We start from the raw sequence: 14,348 nt of genomic DNA, 5'->3' as shown, positions 1-14,348 counted from the left end.
TGACCGAGACACATCTTCGGTCAATAACCAATAGCGGAACCTGGATGCTCATATTGGCTCCTGCATATTCTACAAAGATCTTTATCGGTCAGACGGCATAACAACATACGTTGTTCCCTTTGTCATCGGTATGTTACTTGCCCGAGATTCGATCGTCGGTATCTCAATACCTAGTTCAATCTCGTTACCGGCAAGTCTCTTTACTCGTTTCGTAATACATCATCCCGCAACTAACTTATTAGTTGCAATGCTTGCAAGTCTTGAGTGATGTGTATTACCGAGAGGGCCCAGAGATACCTCTCCAACAATCGGAGTGACAAATCCTAATCTCGAAATACGCCAACCCAACAAGTACCTTCAGAGACACCTGTAGAGCACCTTTATAATCACCCAGTTACGTTGTGACGTTTGGTAGAACACAAAGTGTTCCTCCAGTAAACGGGAGTTGCATAATCTCTTAGTCATAGGAACATGTATAAGTTATGAAGAAAGCAATAGCAACAAACTAAACGATCAAGTGCTAAGCTAACGGAATGGGTCAAGTCAATCACATCATTCTCCTAATGATGTGATCCCGTTAATCAAATGACAACTCATGTCTATGGTTAGGAAACATAACCATCTTTGATCAACGAGCTAGTCAAGTAGAGGCATACTAGTGACACTCTGTTTGTCTATGTATTCACACATGTATTATGTTTCTGGTTAATACAATTCTAGCATGAATAATAAACATTTATCATGATATAAGGAAATAAATAATAACTTTATTATTGCCTCTAGGGCATATTTCCTTCAGTGGAAGCGAGGAAGGACGGGACGGGCGCCGGCGGTCGATGCGGGCCGTCTCTGACGAGAGGAAACAGGTGGCAGCAGGACTTGCGGCATTGGCGGACCTCTGTGAAGATGATGGCGTCGGCTGGATTCATGGCCGGTGGAGGACGACGAGCTCGGGAACAAGGGCGCCATGGGAGGCGCACGGGGTAGGAGGCGCACTAGATCAAGGGACTGGAGAGCTTCTGGTTCCGTGGGTCGCCGGGATGCGCCGGACGGGTGGCGGCAGCTCCGCTCGTGGATGAGCTCCGGCTCGAGGTGCACCTGCCCGAGCGTGGGGCCTGCTGGTTGGTCGTCGGATCCAGGTAAACGACAGCACAGACGAAGCTCTGAGACGGAGCTGCTTCTGGTTCCTCATGGCGGCTCCTGCGAGGGAAAAGAGGTGAGAGCAAGGAGCGGAGGGAGAAAGTTGCGTTGGCTGCTACGGTTCGAGGAGGGACACAGGGGGGTGGTGCTGGTTGGCTTCGGTTGAATTGGGAGGAAATCCCAAGGAGGAAGGAGGTTGGTCGAGTGGCTTGAATGGATCGGGCAAGATCCCGAGGAACAAGGAAGAGTGGGTGGCGGCGGCGGGGAGGATTTGATGGATGGATGGGACAGGGCTAGGGTTTAGACTATATATATATATATAGGGATTAGGGTAGGCTATATTGTCCCAACGATTATAATCGGACGGCCGAGAAAATAAAGGCTAGAGGGTCCAAATATATAATCACAGAAACCAACGGTGACGACTGCCCGGGTCAGGTCCGGGACAGCTTTCGGACGCGCGCGCGAGGAGGTCCGCGTGCTGACAAGAGAGCTTAGGTTGGGCCTGGCGGTGAGTGGTAGTGGGTTGTGCAGAAGGCCTTGGGCTGAGAGAAAAAAAGACAGAGAGAGAGGCCCAGCGACTGTTTCTGGAGACCGAAAACGTCTGATGATAGACCGGTAACTATTGCCGCTATAGTTATCCGTTGGGGCGTCAAGCGGACTCCGAATGTGATGAAACTTGGCAGGAGACCTACTGACAACAAAACAACACCGCATGCCAACTTTTAACCCATTCCGAGAACATTTTCTGGCCACTTATAAAATACTATTCCGGACATGCCACGAGCGCGTGCGAGTGTGGTTGGGCTCAGAACGGACAACAGATGGAACTGGGGAACCCGGACGGATGCAAGTTTTGAAAACATGATGATGCAATGCGGATGATGACATGGCAAGATGCAACACACAAGCGAAAGACAAGGCAACAACATCGAATAACTGGAAGACACCTGGCGCAACGGTCTCGAGGTGTCACACGCCCCTATTTCTCGCTTTCTGCGAGAGCGAGGGGACTGATCGCTGAAGGAGAGGGCGGCTTGGGCCGGCCCAAGCGCGAGAGAAGCCACAACCTCATTTTCCACTTTTCATTTACGCTTTCTTATTTAGATTTTTTTTTTGCTTTTTTAGGCTGTGTTTGATAGCAAAGTAGTAAATAAACCAAAGTATCAAAAACTGCAGTGATTTTCAGTGTAGGTATGAGAAACCATGGTTTTATCAAAACAGAGTATTTTAGAGTATTGACAATACATAGAACCTGTTTGGATGTTGCTTCACAATACTGCAAATTTTGCTGCTTAGCTGTTCTGTTTAAGCACTCATCAGCTCTGTTTTTTAAAAAGAGGTATGGGGTTCCTTTTTTATGCAGAGAAAAAACTACCATTTTTCCAATACTACAGTATTAAAACCACAGTAGTTAGGGGCAACCAAATAACTCATTGTAAATAAAACTATGATAATCTCAAAAACTGTAGTATTCTCAAAATACTTGGAAAATATTTTGCGATCAAACGGAGCCTTAACCTTTTGTTTATACTTTCAAATGTTTTAAATATATATACTTACAAAAAAGTCTACAAAAATCATTTAAAACATGTTGAAAAAGTATTTGAAAAATGCTGAAGCATAGGCTCCCAACACCCAATTTGGGCCGGCCCACGGTCACTCAGCTTCTTCTTCTCGTTTTCCTTATTTTCCTTTTTTCTGTTTCGGTTTCTGTTTCCATTTCTTTCCTATTATTTTATTTTCCTCTTTTCTTATTTATTTTTTTGTTTTTATTATACGGTGTCCTATATTAATAAAATGTTCAAAAATTTCCTTAAAATGTTCACTTTGAAATTAACAAATGTTCAGCATATATCGCAAAATGTTCATTGTGTATTTTAAAATTGTTCAGCATATATCACTAAAATGTTCAATGTGTATTTAAAAATTGGTCACAGTATATTACAAAAAGGATCAATGTATATATAATAATTGTTCACTGTATACTTAAGATTGTTCATGTTTTTAAAACAAAAATCACCTTTTCGAAATTGTGCATGTTTTAAATGTTTTGTTCCAATTCTGAAATTTGTTCACATTTTCAAACATTATTCAAAAAAATTAGAAATTTTGTTCACATGTTTTCGAAGAAATTTCAAAAATTTCAAAAAATATATATCTGCTGCTGTAGCTATTACTTATAAGTTAGCGCTGCTTTTTTTTATAGACATAGTTGCCAGCTCGACTGGCTGCCAGCGTTGCTTTCTACCATGAGGTTTGTAGTTCGAATCCATGCTCAAGCGATTATTTTTCGATGAAACTGTACATTGGACGCCTTCAAATGGGCTGCGCGCCCTTCAAGCAAAAGCTAGGAGCTCTCCCTCTTTCGGTCTCGTCCGTTTGGGTGGGATAAAACGGACAAATCAGACGGTTCAGTGTGTGACCGTTGACTGATACCGGCGATGGATATGTAGGCCGCTGGCTCTGTTGCCGGCGTGATGAACCGGGTCGCTGTCCTGAACTAAGACTTGGCATTTGAAACGTTGTTTCTGGTTTTTTAAATAGACACGGACAGTATGGGGCAAATGGATGCGGCCACGCGCTAGGCGCACGGCCACCGCATCCCAGGACACGTCCGGACACAACTCCAAACCCCTACGTAAACGGACAGAATTCAGACAAAACGAACGTTCGTTTGGGGTCACGCGATGAAGTTGGCCTTAACAAGTGATTTCGGCCATTCTATGAACGTCTGCAGTATACAAGGAAGATGCGAAATCAGAAGCCTGGCCTAGCGCATCTTCCTTGTACAGTGCTACTGATATGGTGGGCTAAGCAAGGCAAGGCTCGGCCACCTTACAATTACGTGTGCAGCCTTCTGATTCGCTAATAGCGAGACGACAGTTCCCCTCGTCTAAAGCGTGGCACAACCGCCTGGCCCATCATTGTTGCAGAGTGTCCGTTTTAGTGTCCGTTTTTTTCCTGTGTTTCTTTATGCTTTTTACTGTTTGGCCGGGTTTTTATAATGTTTTACTGGTTTTCACTGTTTCAGGGTCAGGTTTTCTTGGGTTTTTCTATTGTTTTCTTTTGTTTTTTATCTCTTCACCGGTTTTCTTGTGTATTTCCTTTTCTCCTTCGTTTTCACTTTTTTTTTGTTTTTCACTGACATTTTTCTTTTTCTTTTTTTCTTTATATATTAATTCCCTTTGTTTATTTCTTAGTTTTTCCTTTTTTGCACTTTTTTGTTTGTTTGCCATTTTCAATGGCTTTTCTTTTACTTTTCATTGGTTTTCTTTGTTTCTTTTTTCTTTTTCATCAGTTTTTTAGTTTTCTCTGTTTCCTTCTCAGTTTTCACTGCTTTTTAAGCAAAAAAAGTATATTATTTTCTTAAATACAAGTTCTGAACACTTTTTTAAATACATGATGGATATTTTTTTAATACGCAGTGAATACTTTTTAATGGGAACTAACATTTTTACACCCACAATATACATTTTCCGTATACATTATGAACATTTATATATACATGTTTAACATTTATAATTACAGAATTAACTTTTTCAAATATATGTTAGTTGATATCTACTTCATTCAGTGTAAGTTGTACATTTTTCATATGATTTAGAAACATTTTTGTAATAAATGTTTAATTTTTTGAAATACATGATCAATATTTTTCCATACACATTATTTTTTTTATAAATTTATCGTATACTACATGATAAATATTTTTTCTGCATACATTTAACATTTTTCAAATGTTTGATCAATATATTTTTAAATACATGATCAACATTTTTTCATACATATTTTATATTTTTTGTATATATTTTTTGTACACATGAAAACACTTTTTCCTGCATAAATTTAGCATTTTTCAATTGCTTTATTAACATTTTTTAATAGATGATCATTTTTTATACACATTGTATATCTTTTGTAAACATTTTTCGTATACATGAGAAACATCTTTTCCTATCCAACTTTAACATTTTTCAAATGCTTGATTAATATTTTTCCAATACTTGGTCATCCTTTTTCATATACATGAGAAATATTCTTCTATACACATATAACATTGTCAAATGTTTATGAATTTTTTTGTGATATATATATTTACAATATTTGGACATATAAACAAAAAGGCAAAAAATGATTAATGGATAAGGAAAAAACGAAGTTGGGGCCTGTGGTCTCGCGCGCTGGGCCGGCCCAGTGTCGCCCTCACCTTCAGTCGCGCAATAAACGAGCCTATCAAGACATAGGCTCTTCTCAAAAAAATCAAGACATAGGCGCCTTCTTTTATGCAGGCCCTCAGTGGAATCTTGGTCGACTTTGAGCCTGGAGGAGGCCCACAACGGCAACATTCTCTCTCTTTCTTTCTTCGAAAACGCTACCTAGTGAAGTTACTCAAACGTATATATATTAACCCGCCATGTTTAATTATTTCTTCTACAATTCACATTGAAACCAACTTTCTCATTCCTACATCTTTATCTCTACGACCGTTATCCTATATAATGATTTCTTTTTCGTAGCTTCTCTCCTAACCGACGATTTGAAGAGGATACGAATGTTCATTCACCCTACCACGCATCTTCCTTCTAGCTTTCCTGATCAATGATGAGCAAAGATCCCGGAAAAGATCCAAGGGAGTACAATACACTTTATTTCACGTCTTGAATAGTGAGGAGGGGTAAAGAAGAAAGTCTAATTTCTCTCTCCTTTGCAGATATGCCCTTATTCAGCTCTTTGACATACATATTTTAGAGTTATATTAGGAATGGTTTATGCTGGTTTCAAGAGAAAGATGCATGCCTTTTGTTGGCATGCCACATCCAGGTTTATTTTCAGTTCTATATTCTTCTGTTTCCTATTCTTCCACTGTATATTTTGTGCATAGGAACTTTATGCTGAAAATTACGTATCAATGCACAAATCCCAGAAATATCGGATGTACTTTGCTGAAAAAGGGATAACTGATGCAAAAATATACTTGCAACGGGACTTTTTTTAAGCGGCGGGCTCTGTTTACTTTTTCTTCCTATGGTGTTTATGTGCTCCCTTCAATGGTAAAAACTGGGGAAAACACTGAATGAACATATGCACACTAACTTTTCAAAGATGGCCTTGGTTTATCATTGATTATGCCTAACTTTGCTTTTGTATCACCAATTTATGGCTGCAGTTTTGAAATCATGTTCTGTGATGTGATCATTGCTTAAGCTATTCTAATATTGCAGAAGTAGTTAGTCCAGCAAAATCAACATTGGCTGCAGCTATCTTGGTTTCCCCTCCTATTACAGTACCTCTCAGTTTCAAGGTTTCCAGTCACATATTGCAAACTCAAATTACTATTCCTTGCGGGCAACCAGTACATGCATCCATAAAGCCATAGCCATGCTGTAATATAATCAGCAGGTATCTATGAAATTGATTTTCATATAATTTCATTTATCTTCAAAATTTTAGATCAGCCTTTGATGTAGCAGATAAAAACTTTTATGCTATTAACAAGAGTATTAGGATGATCTTCCCATCAGCAAGTTTAGACTGCGCCAACTCGGATACTGAGGAACTGTTGCATCATTTGACTACTTTATATAAGTTGCGAATAGCACGGGAAATCGGTGATGTAGAGACTACATTGATCTTTTCTGTGTTTGTATCATGAATATTATAACTCATCATCCGCTGGGTGTGATTTATTCTGTGTAGATGTCTCCTGTCTACTACTCCTACTTTAGAAACTAGCGTTAATTAGTGTAGTGCAACCATTAAATTATTTTACACTTTTTTCGAAAATCAGGGGCCTCCCCCCGGCTCCAAATTTCATTAGACAAACAGAAGCCAAACTAGTACCACAAAGCAGGAGCTACAACACAAAAGCAGCCCCCCAACTAGGGAAGGTGTTCATCATCCAGCTACTAAATTGCAACCCTAAACGCTAGTTTAACATGTCAAAGCATTACAAGACCAGCATCAACACTTTTTTCTCTCAAAGGGAACCCGAATGCTGCAGGGGAGGAAGGCCACTCTCATCCAGCAAAGACCACATGGATGGAGTACGCCTCACGAGCTTCTGCTGGTACTCCAGCGTGCTCCTTCCGTCGTGTGCAGCTCCACGGATAGCTTTAGTCCACGACAAGGTCTCCAACCCTTTCTTGCAGCTTGTTGCCCCGGTTCCAGCTCCAGAGGATTTTCTTAGCTTCTTCCATAGAGCTTCCTGGAAAACCTGCATCTTTCCCCCTTGGATATCCTTGAATGGTTTCGTCCAATCCTTTAGGTACCGCAGGACTCGACCGAACACCTGTTTCATGGAGATCCAAGAGCAACAATTAAAAACTAGAGCATTTCTACAATTCCACATTCCCCACAGAGTTATGGGATTGAATTCACACTGTCTGTATTAGCTCACAGAAGGGTTACATATAAGGGAGAGACCCCAACGGGCTCCCTGAAGGTCAGGCACGACCTGCCGAATAGTATGAGTCAAGCTTATCTAGATCCTACAGAATAGGAGAGAGTTACAACAAGTCCATGTCATACAGGGGACGTTACAACAGATAATATACAACAGTTAACACCCCCCCGCAGCAGGAACTCCTTCTGGAAGGACGTTGAGGCTGAATCTGAAGTCCTGAAACACGGCAGTGGGGAGCCCTTTGGTGAATACATCGGCAAACTGTGAGCTGGAGGGAACATGAAGGACCCTCGCTTCGCCAAGAGCAACACGATCACGTACAAAATGCAAGTCAATCTCCACATGTTTCGTGCGTTGATGTTGAACGGGATTGGTGGACAAGTAGGTGGCACTGATGTTGTCGCAATATACCAGCGTGGCACCAGAAGGGGGACGATGCAGCTCATAAAGAAGCTGGCGCACCCAACATGACTCGGCGACACAATTGGCGACAGCGCGGTATTCGGCCTCTGCACTGGAGCGTGAAACAGTGGGCTGTCGTTTGGAGGACCAGGAGACAAGGTTCGATCCAAGAAAGAGACAGAAGCCCGAGGTGGACTTGCGCGTATCGGGGCAGCCGGCCCAATCGGCGTCGGAGTAGGCTACCAAGTCATGGGAGGAAGAGCGATGCAACCGCAGCCCATAGTGAGATGTGCCCTTGAGATAACGCAAAATGCGTTTTATGAGATTCATGTGTGAGGTGTGAGGGTCATGCATAAACAAGCAGACCTGTTGGACTGCATAGGACACATCCGGGCGAGTCAAGGTGACGTACTGTAGTGCGCCGGCAAGACTGCGATATAAGGTAGGATCCGAAACAGAAGGGCCATCAGAGGCGGATAACTTGGCTTTGGTGTCGATAGGGGTGGCGATGGTGTTGCAATTGAGCATTTTAGCACGATCTAGTATCTCTAGGATGTACTGCTGTTGTGACAAAAAAAGTCCATTGGAGGAGCGAGTGACATTTATCCCTAGGAAGTGGTGAAGATCTCCCAAATCTGTCATGGAAAATTCGGATTTGAGGGAAGAGATAATGGAATGGAGAGTGGTGGTGGTGTTGGCAGTAAGGATAATGCCATCTACATATAAGAGGAGGTAAGCCACATGAGACCCACGGCGATAGATAAAAAGAGAGGAGTCACATTTTGAAGCAACAAAACCGAGAGATATAAGATATGACTTAAAGCGAAGAAACCAAGTCCGAGGAGCTTGTTTTAAGCCATAAAGGGACTTTTTGAGAAGGCACACATGGTTAGGATGAGTGGCATCAAGAAACCCCGCCGGTTGAGCACAATAGACAGTTTCCCCAAGGTTGCCATGAAGAAAGGCATTTTTGACATCAAGTTGGTGAATCGGCCAAGAGTGTGATGTAGCAATGCTAAGGACAACATGTACCGTAGCCGGTTTGACAACCGGGCTAAAGGTTTCGGTGTAGTCAACACCCTCGCGTTGGGTGAATCCGCGCACCACCTAACGTGCTTTGTAACGAGCCAGCGTGCCATCCGGATGGAACTTGTGGCGAAAAATCCACTTCCCGGTCACCACATTAACACCTGCAGGTTTAGGTACCAAACACCACGTCTCATTCTTTAGCAAGGCATTATACTCATCAAGCATTGTTGTATACCAATGGGAGTCCTTAAGAGCAGACCGGTAAGAAGAGGGAATGGGAGATATGGCAGTGGTCGAGTGGGACACAGAGAATAAACGTTTGGGTTGAGCGAAACCGGTTTTAGCACGTGTGCTCATTTTATGTGAGTTGTTGGGAGGAATTACTGTGACAACACGGGGTGGAACACGAGGTGTAACAGGTGTTGGGGGCACGGAAAGAGAGGGAGTAGGGGAATCAGGCATGGCAGGGTTGACAGAATTGGTGGGAGCGGAATCTGAGGAAGAAATGGTGGGGCTAGGCTCGACAGAAGGGGCTGGCGGCGTGGCGTGATTGGCGGATGGGGATACTGGCGTGGAATGAGTGGGGGAGGCGGGTCCGCGTGGCGCATTGGGAGGGGGCGGGGAAGGTGCGGGATTCGAGTGGGATCCGCTGGGGCCGCCAGCATCGAAGGAAGGGGGGCGTAGATCCCGGGGCGGATCACGCCAGCGGGCGAGTCAGACGCAGGATCTGGTCTGGGGAGCGCGCGTGTGGTCGTAGGTGTGGGTGGCTCGTACGGGAAAACAGATTCATCAAATGTAACATGCCTGGAGACAATAACTTTGCGGGAGGTTAAATCGAAGCAATGATATCCTTTATGTTCGAGGGGGTAGCCGATGAAGACGCACCGGGTGGAGCGGGGTGCAAGTTTGTGAGGGCTCGTGGCATACAAATTAGGAAAACATAAGCAACCAAAAACACGAAGATGATCGTAGCTTGGATGATGGCCGGTGAGAAGAAAGTGGGGCGTGAGGGAGCGTATGGCAGTAGAAGGCCTCCGGTTGAGTAGGTGGGTGGCGGTGCGAAGGGCTTCGACCCAAAATTGGGGTGGAAGATTAGCTTGGACAAGGAGGGTCCGAAGGATGTCATTGGTGGTGCGGAGCAATCGTTCGGCCTTACCATTTTGGGGAGAAGTGTGGGGGCAGGAGAGACGAAAAGAAATCCCATGATGAGCGAAAAAAGAGCGAAGGGCCGTGTTAATGAATTCGCCCCCATTATCACATTGCATGCATTGAATAATTACGTGAAATTGGGTAAAGATGTATTGAAAGAATCGTAGAAGAGTGGAAGATGTGTCAGATTTGGTACGGAGGGGAAAGGTCCAAGAGTAATGTGTGTAATCATCTAAAACAACAACATAATATTCAAAACCCGAAAAACTTGTAATGGGGGAGGTCCAAAGATCACAATGAACAAGTTGAAATGGAGCAGTGGTTACATTATTGGAAGAAGGAAAAGCCAAACGAGGTTGGCGTCCTAGGTGACATGCCTCGCAAAAGGAGGGAGTAGCATTATTACAATCTGGTAAAAAATTGCTAAGTGTGCTGGCTAATGAAGATTTGCCGGGATGCCCAAGTCGGCGGTGCCACAAGTCGCCGGTGGTGATGGAGAAAGCGCGGCCGCCGGAAGAATTATTGCCATAGAAGGGGTAGAGGTCGCCGGAGCTACTGGACTTCATGAGAACCTTCTGGGTGCGAAGATCCTTCACATAAAAACCATAGGGGGTGAATGTGACAGAAACATTGTTATCAATAGTGAATTGATGAACAGATATGAGGTTTGGAACGATAGAAGGTGATGCTAAAACATTGTACAGAGAAAAAGGGGTGGGGGAGAGAGGGACGGAACCGGTGGCCACTATTGGTAAGTGTTGCCCATTGCCTACAATAATACTTGAGAAGTCATGCCTTGGGAGAGAAGGAGACGCGAGTATACCTTGATTACCCGTCACGTGAGAAGAGGCGCCGGAGTCCATATACCACTCGTGAGATGGAAAGCCGGGCTGATTGGCAGCATGATTGAAGAGAGCTGCATGATCCCAGGAGGGTGCCGGCGTGGGAAGCTGCAGCTAGCCGGTCGGGGTGGAGTAGGGCAGCGGTGTACCAGAGAACATGACGGGGTAGGCCTGCGAGTGGAGACCCGGGCGAGGGCCGAGCACGCCCGCGGCGTTTGGTGCAGTCCAGCCGGGGCGCGGGGACGGCAGGGCCATGCCGTACGGGACAAAGTAGCCCGTGTAGGGGACGGAGACTGGCGAGGGAGCGCCACGGCCTGACGAGGTACCGCGGCCACGCCCGCGGCCACGCCCGCGCCCACGGCCGCGCTCACCGTTGTGGCCGTCACGAGGGCCACCGCCACGCCCGTGATAGCCGTCAGAGCCACCGCGATCGCCAGCAGGCGGGCGAGATCCACCGGAGCCGCCAGAGCCGCCAGAGCCGCCCGAGCCGCCAGGGCCGCCGGAGCCACCGGAGCCACCGGAGCCGCCAGGCCCGCCCGGACCATCGCCGCCATGGGTGATGGAGAGTGCGGCAGCGCCGTCGGTGGCGGCGCGCAGGGAGAGGTTGTACTCGGCCAACTCGATACGCGAGCGAACGACGCCGAACGGAGGAAGCGGGTTCGTGTCCCCCAACACGATGCGGATGGTCTCGAAGCGCGGTGCGAGGCCGTGGAGCAGCTGCATAGTGAGGTCGTTGTCGCTGACGGTGGCACCCACGTCCGCCAGGCTGTCCGCCAGAGCCTTGAGGCGGCGGGCGTACTCCACGATGGGAAGATCGCCTTGCTGCAGATTACGGTACCGGCGAGTGAGGTGGAGAATCTGGGCACCCTGGTTGGCCAGAAAGTAGTCAGCGATGCGCTGCCATGCCGTGTAGGCGTCGAGGACGCCGCCGGAGATGAGCTCAAGAAGCGGGTCAGAGAGGGTGAAGAGCATCCAAAGGACGAGGCGCTGGTCTACAGCGAGCCAGTCGGCGTCGGCGTTGCGAGGAGGTGGGCGGTCGACGTGGTCCTGGACGCGATACTGGAGGAGAACGATGCGAAAGAAGGTGCGCCACTTGGAGAAATTGTTCTCAGCCGGATCCAACTTGAACTTGACATAGTTGGAGATGTGGTCGTTGTGGATGTTAAGTGGGGACTGGCCGGAGGAAGCAGCAGCGGAGGAGGAGAGGGCGGCTGTGGTGGCGGAGGGAGCAGCGGGAGCAGTGGGAGAGGTGCCGGTGGAGAGGGCAGAAGAGGAGGAGTTGGACACCGGCGAGGGAGGTGGACAGAAAAGATCTTCGAAAGCCATGGCTAGCGTCTGATACCAAGTTATGGGATTGAATTCACACTGTCTGTATTAGCTCACAGAAGGGTTACATATAAGGGAGAGACCCCAACGGGCTCCCTGAAGGTCAGGCACGACCTGCCGAATAGTATGAGTCAAGCTTATCTAGATCCTACAGAATAGGAGAGAGTTACAACAAGTCCATGTCATACAGGGGACGTTACAACAGATAATATACAACAGTTAACACACAGGACTGCTGAAGAAATCACATTTAAATGTAGATGTTTCTTCTCACACAACCACCATTTAGCTAAGGACTCAAAATCTGTGATGACCAAGTTAAATATATCCTCAACCTCTTTCCACATTAACCTAGCCACCACACATTCAAAGAACAGATGAAACACCGACTCAATCTCGGTGCAATGGACATATTCAAGAGGTTTTGGCAGCCCCCTCTTTCTCAAGTTATCACAGGTCATGATCTTATTTTGAGAGAACAACCAAAGAAACCCTTGGACCTTAGGAGGCACCTTAATTTTCCAAACTGCAAACAGGAAAATAGGTTGAACTCCTCTAAAGTTAATTATAACATACATATATTTCGTAGAGTAGATCCCTTTTGATTCATATTGCCAAATCAGGGAATCTTCCTCATGACTGAATCTAGACAATTCGAGGATATTGACCAAATCAAACCACTGAACCCTAAGTTCATCAGAGAACGTTCTCCTAAATGAGCATTTAAGCTCATGTCCATCCCAGATCTCGGGAATGGATTTATTTTTTTCATTTACCAAAAAATAAAGATCCCAGAATTGGGTTGCAAAAGGCGCATTCCCATGCCAAATGTCTTCCTAGAATCTAATCGATCTACCATTGCCAACCGATGATGACCCACAAGTATAGGGGATTAATTGTAGCTCTTTTCGATAAGTAAGAATGTCGAACCCAACGAGGAGCAGAAGGAAATGACAAGTGGTTTTCAGCATGGTAATCTCTGTAAGTGTTGAAATTGTAAGTAGCAGAGTAGTTTGATAGCAAGGTAATTTGTAACGAGCAAGTAACGGTAGTAGTAACAAAAATGCAGCAAGGTAGCGCAATCCTTTTGAGGCAAAGAACAGGCCAAAATGGTCTCTTATGATAAGCAAAGCATTCTTGAGGGTACACGCGAATTTCATCTAGTCACTTTCATCATGTTGGTTCGATTTGTGTTTGCTACTTTGATAATTTGATATGTGGGTGGACCGATGCTTAGGTGATGTTCTTACTTGAACAAACCTCCTACTTATGATTAACCCTCCCGCAAGCATCCGCAACTACGAGAAAAGTATTAAGAATAAATTCTAACTATAGCATTAAACTTTTGAATCCAGTCGGTCCCTTATAGAATAGCGCATAAACTGGGGTTTAAGCTTTTGTCACTCTCGCAACCCATCATCGTACTCCATAATGCATTCCCTTAGGCCCAAATATGGTGAAGTGTCATGTAGTCGACGTTCACATGACACCACTAAGGGAATCATGACATACATACTATCAAAATATCGAACACATATCAATTTCACATGATTACTTGCAACATGGTTTCTCCCGTGACCTCAAGAACAAAAGTAACTACTCACAAATGATAAACATACTCATGATCAGAGGAGTATTAAATAGCATAATGGATCTGAACATATAATCTTCCACCAAATAAATCATATAGTAATCAACTACAAGATATAATCAACACTACTAGTCACACACAAGCACCAATCTATAGTCCCGGTAACAAGATTGAACACAAGAGATGAACTAGGGTTTGAGAGGAGATGGTGCTTTTGAAGATGTTGATGGAGATTTCCCTCCCCAAGATGGGAGAGTTGTTGGTGATGATGATGATGATTTCCCCCTCCGAGAGGGAAGTTCCCCCGACGGAATCACTCTGCCGGAGGGCAAAAGTGCTCCTGCCCAAGTTCCGCCTCGAGGCGGCGGCGTTCCATCCCAAAAGTCCTATCGTTATTTTTTCTAGGTAAAAATGACTTATATACCAAAAGATGGGCACCGGAGGTGGGCCGAGGAGGCCACAA

The sequence above is a fragment of the Triticum dicoccoides genome, chromosome 5A (genome assembly GCF_002162155.2).
Source record: "Triticum dicoccoides isolate Atlit2015 ecotype Zavitan chromosome 5A, WEW_v2.0, whole genome shotgun sequence".
In the NCBI taxonomy this organism is placed as follows: Eukaryota; Viridiplantae; Streptophyta; class Magnoliopsida; order Poales; family Poaceae; genus Triticum; species Triticum dicoccoides.
This window is presented reverse-complemented; position numbering follows the sequence as displayed.